We start from the raw sequence: 24385 nt of genomic DNA on the forward strand, positions 1-24385 counted from the left end.
GGCATCAACCGTGTTATCCAACTGACACTTTTAGATTTTGGAACACTTACAACAATTTTTAGCGGCGGCGAAGCGCACGGCGTTACTGAATGAATTTGTATTTTGTCTGTCAAGGAAGACATGTCAACGGGCCCTCAAATTATCACTTGGCTAATTGGTAATTAGTCATAATCACCGTAAGCCTACGTTGAGAAGGGAAATAGAGAGCTCGCGTTGGAAAGACGCCATGCGGATTATCATTGGGCCAGGGCTTTGTGGATCGTTCAGCTCGTTGCTTTGAGGACACATCAGGAAGATTTTATTTCTATATAGGAGAACAGAGTTGACGTATCTCCTGATGAGGATAGCGCAAAGGAGGTAAGCTGACATTTTATCAAGTCAAGAGATATACCACGACTTTTACGACTACGTCTCGTCTCGTCGTCGAAGATCTTTCTGTCTTGACAACACAAGAGCTATACTTTGAATAGAACAGCAATTTTTGTAACTCTCCGGTCTGCAGAGTTACAAATGAATTGACTGTTTTGAAATGGAACTACGATCTTTTCTTTAAGATGCTGCATGTACGTACCTTATCGGTCCATAAAGCCTAACCAGAAAAAAAACGACTATAGTTAAACGTGCTGTTATTTTTAACCAACTTCAAAAAAAGGAGGAGGTTCTCAATTCGACTGAATGTTTTATGATGTATGCGGTGACAGTTCAGTATATATCTATCTGCCTGCGCCATTTCCCATCATCTGGGGTCGGCTCTCCTTGTCCGTTTTCTCCATTCCGGGCGGTTTTGGGCGATATCTGGGTTTATACGTTGTTGTTTCAGGTCTTTTTGGACCGTCGTTAACCAAGTGGCGGTAGGCTTTCCACGGCCTTGCTTCGTCACAGGTATGTTTAAGGCTGCACGCACCATGTGGTCTTCAGGACGCCTGAGGATATGTCCATATCAGCGTAAACGTTTTTCTTGGACTTTTTCAATTATGGGGACGATTTTGAAGCTACCTCTGATATACTCATTTCTGATTTTGTCGAGCCTGGTGACACCCGCTGACCAGCGTAACATGCGCATCTCAGTGGTGTGCAACTTTGTGAGATGTTTCTTGGTAGAAGCCCAGCACTCTGTTCCGTACAAAATAGCAGGGCGAATAGCCGTTTTGTACAGTTTGCCCTTTGTTTTTAGAGGCATTCTTTTGTCGCACATTACGCCTGTGAGCTGTCGCCATTTATTCCAACCACACGTGGTACGATGGATCACGTCGCAGTCAATTTTGCCATCGTTGTTTATGATTGACCCAAGATATTTAAATTGTTGTATGGTTGGGATAGGTGTGTCGTCAAGCAGGAACTGAATTTGCTGTCCATCCGTTGTACCATCGAATATACAAGACATGTGCTCGGTTTTCTTGCGGCTAATTTTGAGGCCACTTTCTTCCAGAGACTGTGTCCAGGTATTAAGCTGGCATTGAAGGTCCTGGGCGTTGTCAGAAATCAGCACGACATCATCCGCGTACAGTATGTTCCAGGGTACGGGTTTTTGGCAGTCTCTTGTTAGATAGTCCATGGTAACGTTGAACAACAGAGGGCTGAGTGCGGATCCCTGATGTACTCCGACCTCAATTGCGAAACCATCACTGGTACCAGCTGGGCTGACTACTTGGGTGGTGACATTGCTGTACATATCTCGTATCAGCGATATGTACTGCTCGGGAACTTGTTGAGCTCTTAGAGCGTCCCATATTAAATTTCGAGGCACGTGATCAAAGGCCTTCTCTAAATCTATGAAGATCATATGTAGATTTGACTTGTTTGCCTTTGCCTTTTCGAGCATGATTCGCAATGTTTGGACTGCGTCCGACGTACTTTTCCCAGCGACGAAGCCGCACTGATTCGGAGTTAATTGTATTAAGCATTCAAATCGGTTTTTAAGTACGCGTTCCCAAATTTTAAATGTATGAGACATGAGTTTGATCGCCCTGTAGTTGTTACAGTCACGAATATCTCCCTTTCCCTTGTAAAAAAGGACAAGATAGCTTTGTCGCCATATGTCAGGGATATGCTGGCCGGCAATAAACTTGTTGAAGAGCTTATACAACCAGAGTTCTCCCACATCTCCTAGTTGCTTCCACATTTCGGCTGGGATTTCATCGGGACCTACAGCCTTGTTGTTTTTCATTTGTCTAATTGCCGCTTTTATTTCGTTTGTTGTAATGAACATGGTGACAGTTCAGTATAGTAGGAAGAAAATTGTTTTAAATAAATTCCGCAACATTATGCCTACTACCTGCTCATATACTTCTCAGGCTTTAAATGTCACAGGCAACAGTTCATTCCAAAAGCTGTTTCGATTTGCAACACATCAAATTCACCACTGTTAATAAGAATTTTCTAAATTTGCCTATGAATGTGTACCTAGCGCAAGAAAAACATACAAAAAGGCGCCAAACATCACCTTTAAAGTTCACGAAGGTGTATGTCCCCAAACGTAAATACCTACTAGATTTAAAATTTGTAAATATTGACGTTTTGTCAGACATTTTGTCTCCCTGTTCCACAAAATTACGTGGCGAAACCCTTTCACAGTTTTAGAACTCGGTTGTGTCACGCGACCAAAACAGAAAGCGTCCATTTTTAAAAATAAAACATACCACAGACAATGACCCGTCTATGATTTGGCAATGGCGCTGTCTTCTTACAGTTGGCAAAGTTTAATAGACAAAAATATACTTTTTTTTAAAGTTCGTAGACCTGGGACGGTATGCCAAAGTTTTTTGCATGTAATTGCTGGCTATACGTTAATTCAGAGGTTTAATATGCAATATTATATTTATGACCTTGTCCAATAAGTCTAAGGTGGTCACGATTTTATCTTCCAATGTGTGTTAATCTAATATACAATCAAAAATATGAAAAATTATACGTAGATAAATAATTATACTAATTGAAAAATATACAGACGTGGCAGGTTGACCACGCATTTAAGATTGCAATTGTAATTATGCCGCCTGTCAAATTATATGATACATACCAGCTTTGAATCACTATTCCGAAAGATGATTTTTGGTTGTTTCCCCGAATTAGGCGTGTCACCGAATGAGGCGAGTTTACCATATTTCCCATAGAAAATTTTAGTTTTTCGCGTACTTTTCTTGTGGCAAACTTATTTCACTAGCTATATTTTATCGGTTGAATTAAAAAACAATAGAAACACTGTATAGTAAAACCGCCAACTATCCATTTAGATTTCAGACAGATAAATGAGTCAATCCTTTCTAGACGAGTCTACCCACTGTAACAGTACCCCACAGTACACCTACACATGTCAAACTCATCATGTGACAACCGTTATCATAAATTAGTACACAGTGTAACGTAAGTTAAATATTGCAAACGAGATTATGGTACTAGAAATTCCATAACTCCCATCGTGCGTAACAGCATTCCCACTCCGTCAAAAAAAAAAAAAGGTGGGCTATTTCACCACAGTGACATAGAATAGACACTTGGCACTGACAATCCTGTGTCTATTTCTAGATTGATTGCGACATTGTTACTGAGCGTCAATATTTCCTTGCTGAACAATGTGTTCCTTGTCACTAATGTGGAATAGGCCACAGGGAACTCCTAACCGCTAAACAAAATATTTCTTGTTTAGCGGTTAAAGAATGTTACGAGTAATCACTTCTGAAGAGTTATTTGATCCGCTACTTCGGATGCTGACTGTACCAATTTGTATTACACCCGCGACATAGATCACACTCTAGTCCATGTCGCGGCGACACAGTGTCGCGCCAATCATGTGCTAGCCTAGCAATACATTGTGTTTTTTTTTCGTCTGTTTTTAATCTCTTTTTAACCCCCGACGCAAAAACGACGGGGTGTTCTAAGTTTGACTTGTCTGTCTGTCTGTCTGTCTGTCTGTCTGTGTGTGTGTCTGTGGCATCGTAGCTCCCGAACGGATGAACCGATTTAGATTTAGTTTTTTTTGTCTGAAAGCTGAGGTAGTCGGGAGTGTTCTTAGCCATGTTTCATGAAAATCGGTCTACTATGACGCGGTCGGGGGTTTTTTCAAAACTTTAATTTTGTGGTTAGGTTATTTACTATTTATGTGCTATACCTATTGTTTTTATTTTTTAGTTTCACAGTGCCTTGGTTTTACAGTTATGCTGTGTAACTTATTTCAATAATAAATTAAAAAATTTTTTTTTTTACACCCAGATCGGTGAGTGACATTTCACTCACAGTGGTGAAACAGGCATGCATGACAAGATAGACGACAAAATCGCAACCATCGTACCCCTGCAGGTTTAACATGACGGAATCGAATGACGTAAGTCCTTAGCGGCGGTTTAGTACACCCAGATGGGTGTACTAAAACGCCCCCTTTTAAAGCTTATCTAGTACTTAACAGAAAAATTAATGTTCAATTTATTTTCTGTGACGCAAAAAAGGAGTTTTGATTCTAGAGTTTTATACCTACGAGTAGGTATAAAACTCTAGAATACTTGTATGTTTATCTGTGTACCTACGCTATGATGAAATATGTATTTGCAACTTGGAAGCCAAGCGGAGGCAAGTCGTCTCGCCAGCAACGTTGGAGCGCGTAGACAAAAGCCATTCTATCACTCTCCGTATCGTAGTCATCTCCCCCTCCCCCTTCCCTTTTTAGGGTTCCGTAGTCAACTAGGAACCCTTATAGTTTCGCCATGTCTGTCTGTCCGTCCGTCCCTCCCTCCATCCGTCCGTCCGTCCGTCCGTCCGCAGATAATCTCAGTAACCGTTAGCACTAGAAAGCTGAAATTTGGTACCAATATGTATATCAATCACGCCAACAAAGTGCAAAAATAAAAAATGGAAAAAAATGTTTTATTAGGGTACCCCCCCTACATGTAAAGTGGGGGCTGATTTTTTTTTTCATTCCAACCCCAACGTGTGATATATTGTTGGATAGGTATTTAAAAATGAATAAGGGTTTACTAAGATAGTTTTTTGATAATATTAATATTTTCGGAAATAATCGGTCCTAAAGGAAAAAAAAGTGCGTCCACCCCCCTCTAACTTTTGAACCATATGTTTAAAAAATATGAAAAAAATCACAAAAGTAGAACTTTATAAAGACTTTCTAGGATAATTGTTTTGAACTTGATAGGTTCAGTAGTTTTTGAGAAAAATACGGAAAACTACGGAACCCTACACTGAGCGTGGCCCGACACGCTCTTGACCGGTTTTTTTTTCTCTTCTGTATCAGCGTGGACATACAATCACTTTTAAAATAAGAATTATTTTTATGTTTAAGCGCATAGCTCACTGTTCCATAACAAGTCCTGTCCAAGTCATAGGCTCATAAGAACAATCTGTACTCATCACCCAAATGGCCTTATTACCGGGATTCGAACCTCGGACCATCAAATTTATAAGCACAAAGCCACACGGACCGTCAAAAGCTACAAAATCGATGAAATACGTCAGTAACGAGTATTTTAGTATTTTATCGATTCTTTAACCCCCGCTTTCAATTACTGTCGTTACTTGAGTCTGTAGGTGTTGATGACGTCATCGTCTAGTGTCATAAAAAGCTTTGGTCTGGATAATCTATTTAGAGCCCAACGTCACATCTCATGACGTCTTCATATTCAAACACCATACTAGTATACTAAACATGTAAATGTAACTCGCGTAAAATTGTCGAACCCCGCTCAACATCGCGCGTGCTCAATGAAAATGCTCCTCGTTAGTTACCCGATTTTACATTTAATATGCCAGTGTCTCACGGTAGTTTTATCATACTAGTATAATAAATAGTCATAATACGACAGTACAGCCATCATAGACTCAATCTTGGGCGTCTGATCAGATAGTGCTCCCCCCTCCATGATGTATGATGGTGCATGGTGCACCATGACAATGACAGTGGTGGGACACTGCCCGGAGAATCTGCACTATTCGTAAGCTCGTCCTTAGTGCGTTTTCACATTATACAATCCGATATCGGATGTCGGAAGGACTTCAATAGAAAAAAGCCAGGATGGCGCTTGTAATGTATGGGGTATCGGTCCGACATCCGATATCGGATCGGATAATGTGAAAACGCACTTAGGAAGGAAATTTCAGGAGAAGCACAGTTGAAGACGATACAGATGTTTGTCCCATGAGGAATCCTAGAATTTATCAACTTATCGACGCGTTTTTGTCCAGACCAGACCTAGATCTCCCTGGCTCGGTCACGAAAAGGGCGTACCTAGGTTTTCCAGTAGGACGGAGTCCAAGTGGACGACCCAGATATCGTTGGGGCGATGCCGTTGAAGCGGATCTGCACGATCTCCAAGCAGACAACTGGAGGGACGTCGCTAAGGATCGAGATGATTGGCGTACACTCGTGTCGGAGGCCAAGACTCATTTTGGGTCGCTGCGTCAATAAGTAAGTAAGATCTAGACAACCTATCTAGTGCTAGGTGCTCACGCCCAGTGACTCACGTTGAAATGCAGATGGCCTAACCGAGTGATGTCATTCGTTAGTCGGTCATGATACGCTAGAAATTAGATTTAATGCTACTAGTTGCGCCTGCGGCTCTGTCTGCGTGGGATGTGGAATGGAAGCTAAACGTAGCCGGATATAAAGCTTTCTTTATGCTGTCAAATAGTCAAATATTTTTATAGGTTATCAAAAAAAGTCACGTCTGTATTCCCTTAAAGGGCATGTAGAACTGCGAACGTTTCAGTGTCACTCTTAACAATAATTAAGGGGTTGAAAGAAAACGAAATTGTGATAATATTGCAGTGACATATTCCTTTCCTAGCGACCTAGCCCAGCGCCCTCAGTGCCCACAACACAATTGAACTGAATCCTACAGTCGACTTCTACAACACCCGCGAAAGGTTGTGTGATGAAATTCTTAATGCGTCGGCGTGTACTTATTTTGTCCTACATCGTGCGTCTACATATTTCCTCCATCAATGTTTAGCAGTTTACATCTTTTTGCTACCTCGTCCGTCTACATATTTTTGCTCGCGCGTTGTCACACATCTTATTAGCAGGTACGCGGTACGGAGGCACCGGCGGGGGCTAACCTTGGCCGAGGCGTCGAACTCCGCGGAATGCAAACGCGGGCAGTTGCCGAAATTCACAGTATATGCGCACGCGCACAGTCGGCGCAAACGCCTTGGAACTGCGTGGCATTTAGAGGCCCATTTTTTTCACCTATATAATATAAAAAATACTTATACTTTTTACAACCAGCGGGGCAGGGCCCAAGCTGCCGGTGGTTAAGGCCGCAGAAAGAGGAAACGTCGGACGTTACTATCCGCGTCGTATCAAAGACTTGACTGCGTGTGACATTGACATAGTACCTAGCATTTTTTTTATTTTTAACCCCCGACGACGAAAAACGACGGGGTGTTATAAGTTTGACGTGTCTGTCTGTCTGTCCGTCTGTTTGTCTGTCTGTCTGTGTGTGTCTGTCTGTGGCATCGTAGCTCCCGAACGGATGAACCGATTTCGATTTATTTATTTTTTGTTTGAAAGCTGAGTTAGTCGGGAGTGTTCTTAGCCATGTATCTGAAAATCTGTCCACTTTGTCGCGGTCGGGGGGTTTTTTTTTTTCAAAATTTTCTGACCTAAAAAATGGGTAATGGACCCTGCCTGTATATAACAGCTTTTTCCCAGGGTCATAGCTATTTTCTGTGTTACTTCCTTAAAGATTTTTAGTATACAAAAAGAATGACAATAATATTTATTTACGTAAGATATACCTCAATATAATCAATTACCTAATCATTTTATTTCTATTCTCCTACGCCCCACTGCAACATAATTTGTAAACGTTTCAAATCTTCCATGAAACAAACTTAGGCCAGACGACATTGACATTTTACGCCTATTTGCTTAAAATATTTGCCCTTTTATGGTCAGTATATATTAGTAGTATTAGTATCTCTCTTGACAGTCACGGATCGTGAATAATTCTTTCATTTTTAGGGTTCCGTAGTCAACTAGGAAAGTAGGAACCCTTATAGTTTCGCCATGTCTGTCTGTCCGTCCGTCCGTCCGCGGATAATCTCAGTAACCGTTAGCACTAGAAAGCTGAAATTTGGTACCAATATGTACATCAATCACGCCAACAAAGTGCAAAAATAAAAAATGGAAAAAAATGTTTTATGGGTACCCCCCCTACATGTAAAGTGGGGGCTGATATTTTTTTTCATTCCAACCCCATTATGTGATATATTGTTGGATAGGTATTTAAAAATGAATAAGGGTTTACTAAGATCGTTTTTTGATAATATTAATATTTTCGGAAATAATCGCTCTTAAAGGAAATAAAAGTGCGTCCCCCCCCCCCCCCCCTCTAACTTTCGAACCATATTTTTAAAAAATATAAAAAAATCACAAAAGTAGAACTTTATAAAGACTTCCTAGGAAAATTGTTTTGAACTTGATAGGTTCAGTAGTTTTTGAGAAAAATACGGAAAACTACGGAACCCTACACTGAGCGTGGCCCGACACGCTCTTGGCCGGTTTTTTTTTAACTTTAATATTGTAAGTTTAATATACACCATCGTGATCATCATCATTTCAGCCATTAATCGCCCACTGCTGAGCATAGGCCTCCTGTGCGCCACTTGTCGCGGTCCCGGGCTAATCTCATCCAGAAGTGCCCCGCAGCAGTTTTTCGAATGTCGTCCACCCAACGAGCCAACGGATGCCAGGCTTCTTACATCCGATAGCGGCCACCATTCGATCAACATTTTGGTCCACTTGCCTGTTTAATATACAAAGCTTTATTATGTAGAAAACTAATGAGGTAGTGTGCAAGCGAATGAAGAATTACATTTTTAAAGCCAGTAGTGCACTTGCTCCAGCTATGGTTTTAAAAGACACTGTATCACTGTCTTGTATTCCTTACAATATTAATTAATAGCATTTATAAGACCCTATACCTTGATACTGGTTGTGGTAAGTGTCCCAAAAGGTTACAGGTTCGAGTCCTGCCGGAGTAAATAAATTATCATTTTTTCTTTAATTTTTCATGTCGATTACGTGTTCTCTATTACAGCAACAAAAACATATAAGTAACTATATAACTCGTAGACAAATGTAACACGCATGCGCTAATGCAACATATTTGTGACCATTCCTTAATCGAAAGAGTATTGACCAGTAGGTAATGGTACGTACTAATGATACAGTAAGTACGTAAATGTTTTTATAATATATTATTACAGTACATGTTGCGCCTTATTGCCGCACTAGTGCGATAATTAGCACATTACGCAACTATATGTTAAAAATTTAAATGGCCTCTCTGACACTCCTCGTTCGTGTTTTAATATACAAACCTTTCGAATTTTACACACTTGTATCGTAATAGACTATCATAATACAGTTTTAGAATAGTACATTACGATACAAGTGCGAAAAAAAGGAAGTTCGAAACGAGTGGCGATAAATTAAAACACGACCGATGGGAGTGTTTTAAATCGACACGAATTACGAATTTCCTTTTCGCACGTGTATCGTACGACGTTTTTCAGATGGCCCTCCGAAGTTTCAACCTAACATTACAACCTTGTTTATTTAAATAAATTTTATCCGTGAATAATGTATTAAAAAAAATATTTACAAAAGATGTAAGTATTTGCCAAATTACCTTACCAAAATGTAAAAAGAAAATTTAGATCGCAAAGTTGAAAATACCACATATATTATGTGCAATAAAAAATTAACTAAAATTAAAAAAAAACCTTAATGGAGAAGTTACTTAATAAAGTCAATAATTATGATTATCGTTTCAATACTTCTTTTTTCCTCCACTATGCAAATTACCTTATACCAGTTTGGCATGGGCTAATTCAGCATGCCCAAGGATTTCGACATAAAATACTTGAGGTCGAAATTCTCAAGGGCCCATGGTTACCGACTATTAATGAACTCTTAATTGAAATGCGAAAAACCGTGGATAAAGAATAAATAAACGTGTTAATGGTTCAAACTCCATCCATTGACTGTCAAGGTTGTATGTTAATCGTTTTTGGTGCGATTTCATTGCGTATCGGCGGTTAAAACGTAGGTTTTTTCGTATATGATTCATTAATTAGGTGAGTACCTACAACTTTAATATAACGCCTACTTTTTTTTTATTTGAGCATTTCTTTTTTTTTGCCAGTTTTATGAAGTGTGATATTTTTGAAAAAAAAAAACATGTTATTTCTACTTTAAAATTTTTTCTACGTTAAAAAAAATGTCCCATACGATTTTTCTTATTTTGTTACCATTTTCCGTACATGTTGTACCTATGGGGTAACAAAAGAGGAAAGTAACAATGTATGGAAATTCTGGGACACTTTTTGTCTCCCAGTGAGATTGAAAGTACTCGTGATTCTGAGTACAATTGACCTAAAATTAAAGCCTGACAAGATTTTATTTGACCCTGAGAGAGTGTCGCTACAAACCGCTTTCATATGGCAATAATGTGCCGACGTCATATATAATCGGGACAGCGTGTACTGGTTACCCGGTAAGATATTTGTAGACAATTAAAACATGGTTTTAGAGAATAAAATTTAATAAGCAAGGTTTTAAGACTCGCTACTTCTTTCCGCACAGCCTAAAATCCATTAATGTTGTGCCTTAATCGAAGCGTCGATGTTTATTTTCGTTTTGCGTGGGACCTTGTTCTGTACTAGTGGCAATTGTGGAACGGCCTCCTTATTTCTATAAATATTCTTCACGGCAGAGCTGTAGACACCTTAAATAAGAACAAAAATATATTAGGCTAAACGCGAAACCAACTAATCAATACAGGAGAGCCGCGCTATAAACCGTCAGTACCGGACATGTCAAGAACCGATTTCAGAACATTGGTACCTAAATGCTGTGAAATCCTTCATCCTTTTTTGTTGTAAGTAATGTATCACGTTCAGTATAATTATTTTCACTTTTATTAATATTATTTTGGGCAAAATTGCGATGAAACCGTTAGAAAATTTAAAATATTTACTTCTTGTTTACATCACTGACATTCGATGACTTTCGATGACGGGTGTCAAATAGTAATCCTTGCCAGTAAAAGAAATTAGTTCAGCTAAAAATCCGCAACGTGGCGAGGGTCAAATAAAAACTTGTCAGGCTATACCTAAACCAATCAAAAATTTTTTTATGGCAAAAAAAAGAAATGCTCATTTATTTTACTTAGGGCCGGTTGCATAAAACCGTCTGTCACCGTTAAAGCGTTCGTTAAATTTTATTGTATGGGAAGTTCCATAGACGTCTGCTGCATAGTGATATGTCGATTTTCGTAAGATATGTACAGGATAATTGTTATAATTAAGAAAATATACATACTAGAGAACCTTAATGACCAACTAAAACTTACTAAAACCTCTATGAAGTAAATCTTGGTAACAAAAAACAAAACTAAAAAAAAAACAAATTTAACTTTTTCCTTAATTTTTAACCCCGACGCAAAAACGACGGGGTGTTATAAGTTTGACGTGTCTGTCTGTCTGTCCGTCTGTCTGTTTGTCTGTCTGTCTGTCTGTGGCATCGTAGCTCCCGAACGGATGAACCGATTTAGATTTAGTTTTTTTTGTCTGAAAGCTGAGTGTTCTTAGCCATGTTTCATGAAAATCGGTCCACTATGTAGGTCGGGGATTTTTCAAAATTTTTAATTCTTTGTACAAACTTTTCGAGAACTGCTGGTACAGTAAAAATGTAGATGCACTAGCATATACAGATTTCTAAATGACCTACATTTGCTTATACAATATTATAGAAAATTTATTTATATGGATGTAGACAAAAGATTTTAATAAATAATCTCTCATTAACGTAATTAGAATTGGCAAAATCTGCATTTGGCATATACTGCGGTGCCGGCGACCGTGTCGAAGGCTGCAGTTATGCCAGTTATATAACCTGCAGACAAACAAGAACGCCTTTCCCATTGTTTTGGTACGAGCCCGATTTGCGAAAGTAAAATGAAAATCCATGATCTCTGCCTACCCCTCTGGGAAACAGGCGGGATTGTATGTAAAATTTGAATAAGGGAAGTAAATGAAAATCAGATTTTTTTTTGTAGTCAGTTTCACTTTGTTGTTAATATATTTAATATTTATTTATATTTATTTAATATTTCTCTACTCAGATTCATGAAATCATACTATTCTAATAAGATAAATAAATGTCCTATATTTTTCCAATGAGTTACGACCTCATATGACTTGTAAGAACGCGTGACACACTGGAAACCGTAAAGTAAAAAAAAAATTTGGAACATTTTTTTTCTATAAATAGAAAAGGGGCAATTAATTTTGTGCATTTCTCAATTGAGAGGTAAAGACTAAGACTTTCGAAAAAATACTGTAAACACTTAAACGATTTGTACCAAGTTTCTAAGAAATAAATGTCCTATTTTTAACCCCCGACGCAAAAACGACTGGGTGTTATAAGTTTGACGTGTCTGTCTGTCTGTTTGTCTGTCTGTCTGTCTGTCTGTCTGTGTGTGTGTGTGTGTCTGTCTGTGGCATCGTAGCTCCCGAACGGATGAACCGATTTGGATTTAGTTTTTTTTTGTCTGAAAGCTGAGTAAGTCGGGAGTGTTCTTAGCCATGTTTCATGAAAATCGGTCTACTATGTCGCGGTCGGGGGTTATTTTAATTTTGTGGTTAGGTTATTGCTTACTGCACCACATCTATTCAACATTTCAAGAAACGAAATTCAACACATTCCAGTCTAAATTTTAAACGCAAACTAGTACCGTCTAAAATCCACCTAAATCAACAGACCTAGTTCTAAAACCATAAACCTTATTCAAAAATACACCGGCTGTAAACAAAACCAAATAATATGTAATGGAGACTCACGGTCAATGCGCTCTTTTACACCTCGTCGTGGGCACGGTAACGACACGACATCGACACGACTACTTAAACTGGAGAACTGCCAGGCAAGCATGATGGTCGCGCGATAAATGATAAAACATCAGGCCGTCCCTATCGCACTATTTGTAGGTGGTGAATCTTCGTTCGACACCCCTGCTGGGGTGTGAGTGGCCCCTTCCGCGCTGGGCGCTGTGGGGGCTGTGTCGGAGCGCGCCCCATCCTCGTGGGGCGGTCTGACGCCGTCTTTTTGGGGACGACTGGGCGATCCGGTGATTGCTAGCCCTACTGCTACCGGCCGTTATCCAACCCCGCGACCCCTAGCCACGGTGATACCGTTTGAGCGGGGCCGGTTTTCGGGGCCGCAGTGAAGGCGACCGGCAGCTCGGGCTAGCGTGGGCGTGATGGTGTTGTGATGTTCAGTGTGGTGTAGGGGTGTTGTCCTCTTCTTTCCACTATTTGTAAGAGCGATAACGACGGCCAGATGGTTTGCCTCTGCCTGACCTACATATATTGGGTACCTAGCCTAACGTCACAATCGCTTACGCTTCATAAGCGTTTCGTAGCTCTGTATCGCTCTTCTGTAATGGCACGACAGAGGCAGACGGCATTTTGATCGCCACGTAGCGTCAACTATTGTCACTTCGACTAGGCCGGCTACACTATGTATACTAACAAAATTAAAATTTTGAAAAAACCCCCGACTGCGACATAGTGGACCGATTTTCATGAAACATGGCTAAGAACACGCCCGACTAACTCAGCTTTCAGACAAAAAAAACTAAATCAAAATCGGTTCATCCGTTCGGGACCTACACACACACAGACAGACAGACAAACAGACAAACAGACGGACAGACAGACAGACACGTCAAACTTATAACACCCCTTCGTTTTTGCGTCGGGGGTTAAAAAGAAAAGGGGGATTGAAATACACTATGAGTTTTGCTTTCAAATTAAAGTTGTGTATGTTCTTACAACTTCAGAATCACAAGCTCTTTCGTTCCATATAATCTCGAATGAAACCCAACTTTTTGTTTCCGTTACATCTTTTCACATACTTTTTATTTTTTTATGGCAGTAACGGAATGGAATGAACTATGTATGTAAAAACTTTTGACGATGAAAAAAATCTTAACACCAAGTAAATTCTGTGCCTATTTCTGGGTTGGTAAGTTGGCTTCGTCGTCAATATTTCTTTGTTGAACAGGCAATGAACGGCGAAGTGTTACACCGTGGCTTGCGTGGGCGACGGTCGCGCGACCATCGCCGTCGCGTCTCATACTTCCATATCGATAAGGTTTGATTTCGTATGCGTCGCATCGCCGTCGCGCGACCATCGCGCGACCGTCGCCCACGCAAGCCACGGCGTTACTGTCGGGGTCGGGCGACAGCCGACAATTGTCACGGTTGAGACATAGGCCACAATGTCGTCTGCCCCTCTAGCAAAAACTTGCCTTGTCGCGCGCGAGTCCATACTTACGCGCTTCATGTATGGATTCGCGGCAAGTTGTGTGTTGTGGGTCTGCTGTCGTGACGATAAAATCGTGTCGTTGACGATAAAATATAAACGGCCAATCACTTACTCACGATGATTACATGTAATTAATCTATTAGCGGTCAGTGACCGGTATGGGAATGGAGGCTTCGGTTTTTTGCACAGTGAGTCTTCATCTTCAATCCGATTTGGTGAGAGGCTAGGCTTACATCAAATACAATTACATTTATTTAATACGTGACGACTGGTCTGGCATATAAGTTTTTCGTGGCTCAAAGTAAGCTGGACTTGTTTTTAGATGAATCATTATGGCCCCAGGGCGTAATATTTCGAAGATTTGTACATTTTAAATATAGAAATACGAAAGGGCTGAGTGGCCCTAGCGGCAATAATAATCGACAGTTAAATGAATAGTACTGTTTACAAATTAGCCAGTTTTAATTGTAAAAGTGTCAAAAGATCTATTGACAGTATACGACAGCTATGTAAGTCGTGTGACATCATTGGGTTACAAGAGACCTGGTTGACGCCGTGGGATATCCAGTTTCTTGACAGTATCGACGATTCCTTTGGCTACACGGGAACATCGGCAGTGGATGCGGAGGCTGGTATGCTGCAAGGGCGGCCACATGGGGGAGTAGCACTCTTATGGAGCAAAGCAGTGTTTAAAAATGTGTGTGTTGTGCAGTGTGGTAACCCGCGAGTGTGTGGCATTAATGTCACCATAGGTCAAAGGTCGTTTTTGGTGTTAAACGTCTACATGCCCACGGACAAGTTGGAAAACTTAGTTGAGTTTACGGATTGTTTAGCTGTGGTAAGTGCGATTGCTAATAATAACATAGCGGAGTCTGTGTACTTACTCGGCGATTTCAACGCGCACCCAGGCGAACTGTTTTATAAAGAACTATCGTGTTTCTGTGCGGATCAGCAATGGACTTGTGCTGACGTCGACGAGTTAGGTTTACAGTCGGGAACGTATACTTTTGTTAGTGACGCGCACGGATCCAGAAGATGGTTAGACCACTGTGTGGTAACAAAGGCTGCTGCGCGTTCTATTGTTGATATTTATGTCAAACTCGATGTAATGTGGTCCGATCATTTCCCCTTAATAATAGAATGTGATTTAAATTTTGTAAAACCTAAGCATTTGGCCCCGTCAAACAAAATAGTTAATAAAGTTGTATGGGGCGATAGAAAGCAAGAACAAATAAATATTTATAATCATGAATGTAATGAAAAGTTAAAAGTTATAGATTTTCCTGATATATTTCGCAACTGTTGTGGTAAAATGTGTAGTGATAAAAATCATAAATCTGCTATTGATAAATTGTATAGTGACATTATAAATGCCTTAAGTGAGGCCGCAACTTTAAGCTATGACCACGACCCTAAGTTTCTCAAAAGGAGAAAACCTGTATTGGGGTGGAACAAATATGTACGTGAAGCGCACATGAACGCTAAAGTTAAATTTGAATTATGGAAGTGGCATGGTCAACCCAGGTCAGGTCAGATTTATGACGAAATGTGTAATACTCGAAAAATTTTCAGGTCTCGTTTAAAATGGTGTCAGAAACACGAAGAGCAGATTAAGATGGACATCATTGCGGAACACCATTCTAAGCGTGATTTCTGTCAATTTTGGAAGGCGACCAATAAGTTGGGTGGCAGACCGGGTCTGCCTGTTAGTATCGAAGGAGTGAGCGAAAGTCAGTCTATAGCCGAACTATTTAAAGAACACTTTTCTGTTAAGTCACCGTTGGGACCATCGCGGGCAGATAATGCTGGAGGCTGTGGCTCGGGTGGGCAGGAGATGAAGACCTCATTTACCGCGACGGACGTTAGGAATGCCTTAAAGTCCATGGCGCGAGGGAAGTCTCCTGGCCACGACGGCCTCAGTACACGCCTCAGTGCACCGGACGACATGGTGCTGCTCAGCGCCTCAGCATGTGGGCTCGCCAAACTTATCTCGATTTGTGAACGATACGCGGCGAGCCATGGGTTGGTTTACAACGTCCGCAAGAGCGAATGCGTTGTCTTTAGGGTCAAGGGTAAATGTCCGCCAATGTTTCCTCAAGTGAAATTAAATGGACAACCTTTAAGTATAAATTGCCAATTTAAATACTTAGGACATTTGATAAACGCTGACCTTAAAGACGATGCCGATATTGAGCGTGAGCGCAGAGCGTTGTCCGTCAGGGCAAATATGATAGCCCGCAGGTTTGCTTGCTGCTCTAAAGAAGTCAAAGTTAGTTTGTTCAGAGCCTACTGTACTAGTTTCTACACAAGCAGCCTGTGGGCAGACTATACATATAAACGGTACAACGCTCTGCGCGTTCAATATAACAACGCGTACAGGATGCTGATGGGGCTGTCCAGATTTTGTAGCGCGTCAGGGATGTTCGCAGAGGCGCGGGTAGACTGCTTCTACACCACTATGCGTAAGCGAGCCACATCCCTGGTGCGCAGGATACGGGCCAGCTCCAACAGCATCCTGACCATGATTGCGGACAGGGTTGATGGCCTATACCTAAATAATTGCTGCATGACCCATGCACTTAGGAATAAGTAGATTTAAGTTAAATGTAAATAGTTACGTATACTAACACTAGTCTTAAGTTGTTCTATATATTATGTTACTAACAAAAATGATCCAAGTTGGTCCTAAATAAATTAATATTATTATTATTATTATTATTATAGTGACCGTGCCTGCCGAGACAGTTACTTTAGCCAGCGTTCCCACTTAAGCGTTGCGTGTCTCGGGGCGCGCAACGGACGTCTGCGCCACGCCGCCTCAGTGTAATTCAAAAAACGTCTCCTCAGTACATTTTGTATAGGAAGGACGTAAGACGCGCCGCCAAGCGGCGCGGCGCGCGCCACGCCGCCGCCACGCCACCTGGGGCGCGTCTTACGTCCTTCCTATACAAAATGTACTGAGGAGACGTTTTTTGAATTACACTCAGGTGGCGTGGCGCGGACGTCCGTTGCGCGCCCCGAGACACGCGACGCTCTGATGTGGCCGGTCCCTAAAGAACTAAATTTTCAAAGTCGCCGGGATGTTATAGACGCTGTACTATTTTTTCAGTACAGATGGTGTTTTTTTTACGCACTAATAGTGCGAGAAGTGGTTCATTAATTTCATTATATGCCAGGTCGAAACTTCGGAGGGCCATCTGTACTGAAAAACGTCGTACGATACACGTGCGAAGAGGAAATTCGTAACTCGTGTCGATTTTAAACTCTCCCTTCGGTCGTTTCGAACTTCCTTTTTTTACGCACTTGTAATGTAGTTAACCCCCGACGCAAAAACGACGGGGTGTTATACGTTTGACGTGTCTGTCTGTCTGTTTGTCTGTCTGTCTGTCTGACTGTCTGTCTGACTGCATCGTAGCTCCTGAACGGATGAACCGATTTATATTTCGTTTTTTTTGGTTTGACAGCTGAGTTAGTCGGGAGTGGTCTATAAAGACAAGATTTCCATAAAGAAAACATTAGGCATTGAGTTCGCCATTTATTCAAGCTCAAAAAAACTATGTTCCTGTAGTTTCTAATAGGATCTTCCTTATACTATAAGAATTTCATTATCATTTTATATTTCAGTAAGGTATAGCAAATCTCGAACTAACTGATCCATTTTTTCCATTATTACACTATAATGTTGAGTTCTACATGTATCCACTGAACACGCCTGCCATATTATATAACCGGTGGACAGTCTATTTAATAATGCAAAAATTGTAAAACATGGAAAAAATGGACCAGTTACATTTGCCCCCCAGTCGAGATTTGCCCCACTATACCTTACCTAATTATTTCAGGAACCAGTGTGAGAATTCAGCCTTCAGTTTTTTTGCATAGCTGAGTCTTCAATGACTTCAATGCAATTTAAGGAGACTTTGGTAGACATTAGGGGCCATCTATGAATTACTTTATGAATCACATTTTACTATGTCGATGAATTTTATTATAATATAAATTGCTTACATGAGAAAGAATGAAAACTAGCAGACACAACGTCCAACGGAAAGTTATTATAATGCCCGTGGAGACCCTCAACAGCAGATGGATTGTAATTATTGTAAGCGAGTTGGCGGCTTTTAATATGGGAGACTGGAAGTGCACTCTTTTCTTGAAAGTCAAGTAATATAACATACAGGTTTGTTCCAAAATTTATAAATATTATAGGACATCCTTACACAGATTGACTGAGCCTCACGGTAAGCTGAAGATGGCTTGTGTTGCAGGTACTCAGACCAGACAGCAATATATAATTATAATATACAAATACCAAACCATCCATGACTCAGGACCTATATATCTGTGCTCATCACACAAATAAATGCCCTTACCGGGATTTTATAGATTTTATTATATTATTAAATTCATTGTTTACATGATGAGGAAAATTATTATTCATCGCCACAATTGTGGTTATTTGTATTCATAGTGGACTTTCCCACATGCCATTGATATTAATAAATTTCTATTATATTATTGTTACGTTTAATGTTATGTCTGCTACTTATAGTACAAAGCACTTATGTATAGTGTAAATAGTACATAGGATGTAACTGGATGAATCAACTATTGATAAATAAACTTTGACTTCCTCAATTGTTGCCCTGGAGTCTTCACTTTGGTATTAATTTTTTTTTTTTCACATTGTACAATGTATGTTTCCGCATGAGTACAATCCAGGTCTCTTTAAAGAAAGAGTAAATAGGTATCTCATAGATAAGCGTGCTCCACTGTAGACCGCATCATCACTTACCATCAGGTGTGATCGTGGTCAAACGTCTACCTATTCATACAATAAAAAAAAATAAGCATACTTAGGAGCCACAGTTCTTCTTACAATCTATGTTTCTACAAATATTATCTCCTCACCGATGGAACAGAATACCAGCAAGGAATAGTCAACAGACTCAGCATCGAAAGTAATAATATGTGTTAAATAACAGCCACCAACGGACCAAGGAGGACCTTCGCTGACATTTGACTGAATGTAGAGGGTCTCGAAGGCCTTATATTACATAATATAGTCAAGTATTGTCCCCAATATCCCCAATAAAGTATAAAAAAATAGGTACGGGTATATGAATTAAGACGTACCTACGGGGACATATTTTTGGACAACTTTCCAGCACCCATATTTGTGTTAACACAAACACCCAACTGTAAACTTGACAACTGTGAATTTGACAACCGGTCTGGCCTAGCGGGTAGTGACCCTGCCTGCTAAGCCGTGGTCCCGGTTTCGAATTCCGGTAAGGGCCATTTATTTGTGTGATGAGCACAGATATTTGTTCCTGAGTCATGGATGTTTCCTATGTATATAGGTATTTGTATATTATATATATATTGTTGACTCAGTACCCACAATGTACCGGCACCACACAATAAAATCACTGCAACAATGATTTGCTAAGATGTCGTGGCCAATGATGATGATGAGTACCCACAACACAAGCCTTCTTGAGCTTACCGTGGGACTCAGTCAATCTGTGTAAGAATGTCCTGTAATATTAGGTTTAAGATGCTAATATTTATTTATTATAAACTTGACTCTACTATGTAAGCGATCAATTGAGAAATAGATTGGCTAAACTGGACTTGGAAGGCGTTTGAAGTAGCTGCTGAGAAATCTTCTGGAATACCTATGTCTCTAATGTGGGGTAACCGGCATGCATCATTTCATTCATACCTATCGTGGTAGCACATACGTATATTGCATGAATATTCTTATTAGATATTGATCCTTATTAGATTTCTTTCCTTTTCTTCTTAGATCCGAAGCATCAGTCTGTGGAACATACCTAGTACATTTTTTTAAGAATTATATTATGCTTTATAGTAACATTATACCCATTGTTTTGATTTATTTTGAGGTTAGCATAGAATCCGCGCTAATAAGGAATTTTTGGGCCAGCTCAAACTTAAAGTCTTTCCATGTAGCAAGAATTATCACCATGCTATTTTTGAAGCCATTACAGACCGAAAAGCCATCTCGGCTGAACATGTTATTTATTTTGACAGTAGCCAACTTTACTACGGCTGCATTCCATTTCAAGCACACTATTCGTGTTACCGGGTTTTTTTTTATAAAATGAGCATGTATCTTACTCACACCACACTATTACCTTTTTTATAGAGCAATGAGACAATATTCCACAACTTCTTTCGTTTTCTCGAAGGTTGTCCCTAAATGCTGATGTCAAAACGGACCTGGGGTCCATTTATTATACGGCAAAATTAAATATACGTTTGTCATTTCACACTCGGTCTCCATCTTTGACAACTGTACATAGTCGTATTATATTGGTTCGAGTTTTTAGCGCGACTTCAATGGTCGTCTTGACGATATTTATTTATTTTGTGAGGATTTCTGATAGATCGTGGAAAAAATAGCTCAGTGTATATTTGTGATAGTTCCAAGTTTCATTTCTGACTATGGCTTGTGTGATCAAGTGTTGCAAATCACATTCAGGAAGAAAAGAAAACACGCAAGAGGTTATATCATTTCATCGGTAAGTTTCTTGAGTTTTTGATAATATTTATTGATACGACCTGGCAAAAATATAAATGTACATATTAGTAGTTTATACAATTCAAATCTTATTCAATTCTGTATAGATTTTTGCATATTTTTTGGAAGTTTTCTCAAACTCTGAAAGGTTATGTTTTTTAGCATAGTGATGTGATGTGTTTTATCGACCTTGCAATAATAACCTATCAATATTCATACCTTAAAAACGCCATCAATGATTATTGTTCTTTGTTATGATTCTCTTGTTATTTAGCTATTTTACAAATTCAACTTTATATATTTCTTAGATTTCCGAAGAAGAAGACCGGAAACACGAAGTTCAAGGTGCGATGCTCGCGGTTCCTTTACTCCCAAGACTCCACCAAAAAGAAGGCCAAGAAGCTGAAATGGAGCAGGCCCCCAGATGTCTCCCCAGGTGTCTACCTTTCACAATTGTACATAATCGTATTATATTAGATCAAATATCTCGGCGGTCGTCTGGCCGATTTTTAATTTAATTGTGTTTATTCCTGATAGATAGTTGATGATCCTGCTAAATTCTTATCTGTGATGTGTTCAAGTTCCTTGTGATATTATGGCTTGTGTGATTAAGGACTGTAATTCACGTACATGGAGAAAAGAAAACTCCCAAGAACCTGCTGTGTTTCATTAGTGAATTTCGGTCAGTTATTGATACTATTATTTGTAGGATCTAAACAAAGCATAAAATACGATCTTTTCATAGTTTATATAATAACTACTTCCATGTTAAATTCTGTTCTGAAGTTTCTTCAAACTGTTTTTAGGTTATGTTTTTGTACTAGTGATGTGTCATTTTTATCGACGTCCCGACATTAACTCTATTGACATTCTTGCATTGAAAAGGACATAAAAATGATTAATGATGATCAGGTATCACAGACTGGGTAAATGGTAATGTAACATTTCTAGTGAATTAAACTTATAGTATTTTTTAGTTTTCCAGAAATTCTCAAACATTATTAAAAAGAAACTAAAAATAGGTGAAACTATTGAAATAATAAATTTTGGTACCTACACTGCCGTTTTGTTTTATTTTCTATTTGATAGAGAAAATATTATTGAGGTAAGTATAAGTAGATTCTTGAGTGGTGGACTAGAAATTAATAGAGGGATGCTACACGAATTAAATTACTTAGGTCTTTGCGTAAGGAGAAGAGAAGAATGTATTTATTTGTTTTATACTCGTATCTCCCATCTTCTATTTTTTACAAACTATTTAGGCCGATATTACACTATCATAGAAATATAGTCATAGACAACATGCCGTCCTTTTTATTCACGTTACAAAAAAGGGAGGCATACAGACCTATGATCAGAGATATAGGTATGATAATGTAATATTAGGACTTGGTAGAGAAGAGAAGTGACCGTTTATGTAGGTAAGTACATAAACAAACCATTTATTTGCAATCAGTAGGTACGGTTAGCCAAGAAGGCAAGAATGTATGAATATATGACTTTCATAGCCAAAAAGCCACATAATAATCCAAATGAAATGTTTATATCAATATTGTATGTTTTCGTTACTTTTATATATATAACGTTTATATTATTTTTAAGGTGAGAACGTAAGTAAGTGCATATTTTATCGATAATTGAATCGACAAAGTAACATCCCTAGCTAACACAAAACCAGGGACCACCTACCAAAAAGAGAAATAACTAGCATATATCCATCCTTTTTCAATACATTATCTAAGTCATAAGGAAGTCAAGGATGAGTATATGCATTTTACACGAATTTTTATTAGGGGGGCTTGGGTTTTTCAAATTCTGAAATGAAATGATGTAACATTACATTAGCATTCTTTAGTATAAAGAAGGCAGACAGTAGCAGGAGGTAAGGAGGCGGTATAGTTACTTTTGAAATATTCGACCTCTATGATCGAGGACGCTAGACCGCCCAGTAATGACGTCTGTCGTGCAAGTGTGAACATCCCTGTTTTTGTGTTTTTTATTGCAAAACTGACTTTATAATTGTTACTTACCTATTCTTTGAAGATATTTTGTGGCTTGCAGTATGACGACCGATCTGACCTAGTCGGTAGGGTAGTGACCCTGCCTGGCTTGCTTCTGAAAGCCGAAAGTTCTGACTTCGAATTCCGGTAAGGACAGCATTTATTTGTATGATGAACACTGACATTGTTCCTGACTCATGGATGTTTTTTATGTAAGTAAAATGTATGATCCAAGACATAAGTACACAGCTTTGCTTAAGTGAAACTAGTTACAGCGACAGCGCTTCGTTTCATATGCGATAAAAAAATAGTGATGCTGCCTATAACTACTGCAAAATGTTGTATTGTGTTGTATTAGGTAAGGGTCTCCCCAAACCTATCGACGCAGAATTTGCTTTGGCCGACCAAAAATCGCTCGTTAGTATATAGGCCGGCAATAGACAGTCTTAAAATTCATAATCTTACAAAAATCAGATCGAGTGCACGGAGTTTCATACAATTTCGCGACTGTCCACACACTCTTGTTTTTTAAGATTATGAGTTTTCAGATTGAGCAGTCAGAATATTGGTCTTTTTTTAAGATTATGAATTATAAGGCTGTCTGTTGCGAGCCTTAGTACATGCGTTCAGCGACGACGGCGCGTAAATGAGTCTCGTAACGAGCTATTTCTGGTCTAGTAGAACCAAAGACCTTTACAGGGGACAGCTCAATCACATTTTTTGCCATACTAAATTGAACCTTATCACCGAGAGAGAAAGATGATCGTATCAGACTAGCGAAAACGGTCCACATGAGAGGGCATTGTTTGGGCTGGTGTCCCTCTCGCACGTGTTGCCAGTGTTAATGAGGTTACCACAGTAGTAGTATTTTTATCTGTATATTATCTGACTTTATAACTTCTTATATTATTTTAGTGTTATATTCAAACTAGGGTTTCGATATATTTCAAAGAATTGGAAAATAATTATAATGTAATTATTTTGATGCGAATAAATCATAGATTTGTATAATTAAAAAATACCTTCAATTGCGTTTTAGTAGTAACTTTGAAAATTGACTGGTATCCCCAATTTATGACAGTGATGACGTCACTGAATAATGTTGACATTGTCAGCAAGTGCGAGAGGGACACCAGCCCAAACAATGACCTCTCATGTGGACACACTTTTTGACCTAACTCCACAATCTAGTTTAATAATTCTAAATCTATGAGTAGAACCGATTCCGAGTCGATAGGTTTGGAGAGACCCTTGTATTGGAGCAGCCAAGGTAGTAACTCATCACTTTTTGTGTAATAAGTAATGATGAAATGATTAAATCATTTTTGTCTGACAGTGAAGGTGACATTCATTTTAGAACAAAATTAATATTCCAAAACCTTCAAAATACAGACGAAAGTTTCCTACTCGAATATTCAAATATGAAGACATAGGTATTCCATTCTTCCGAAGTCAGTTTTGTTCTTCAAAATGAATAAACATGACTGCATTATT

This window comes from Leguminivora glycinivorella, chromosome 12 (genome assembly GCF_023078275.1).
Source record: "Leguminivora glycinivorella isolate SPB_JAAS2020 chromosome 12, LegGlyc_1.1, whole genome shotgun sequence".
NCBI lineage: Eukaryota > Metazoa > Arthropoda > Insecta > Lepidoptera > Tortricidae > Leguminivora > Leguminivora glycinivorella.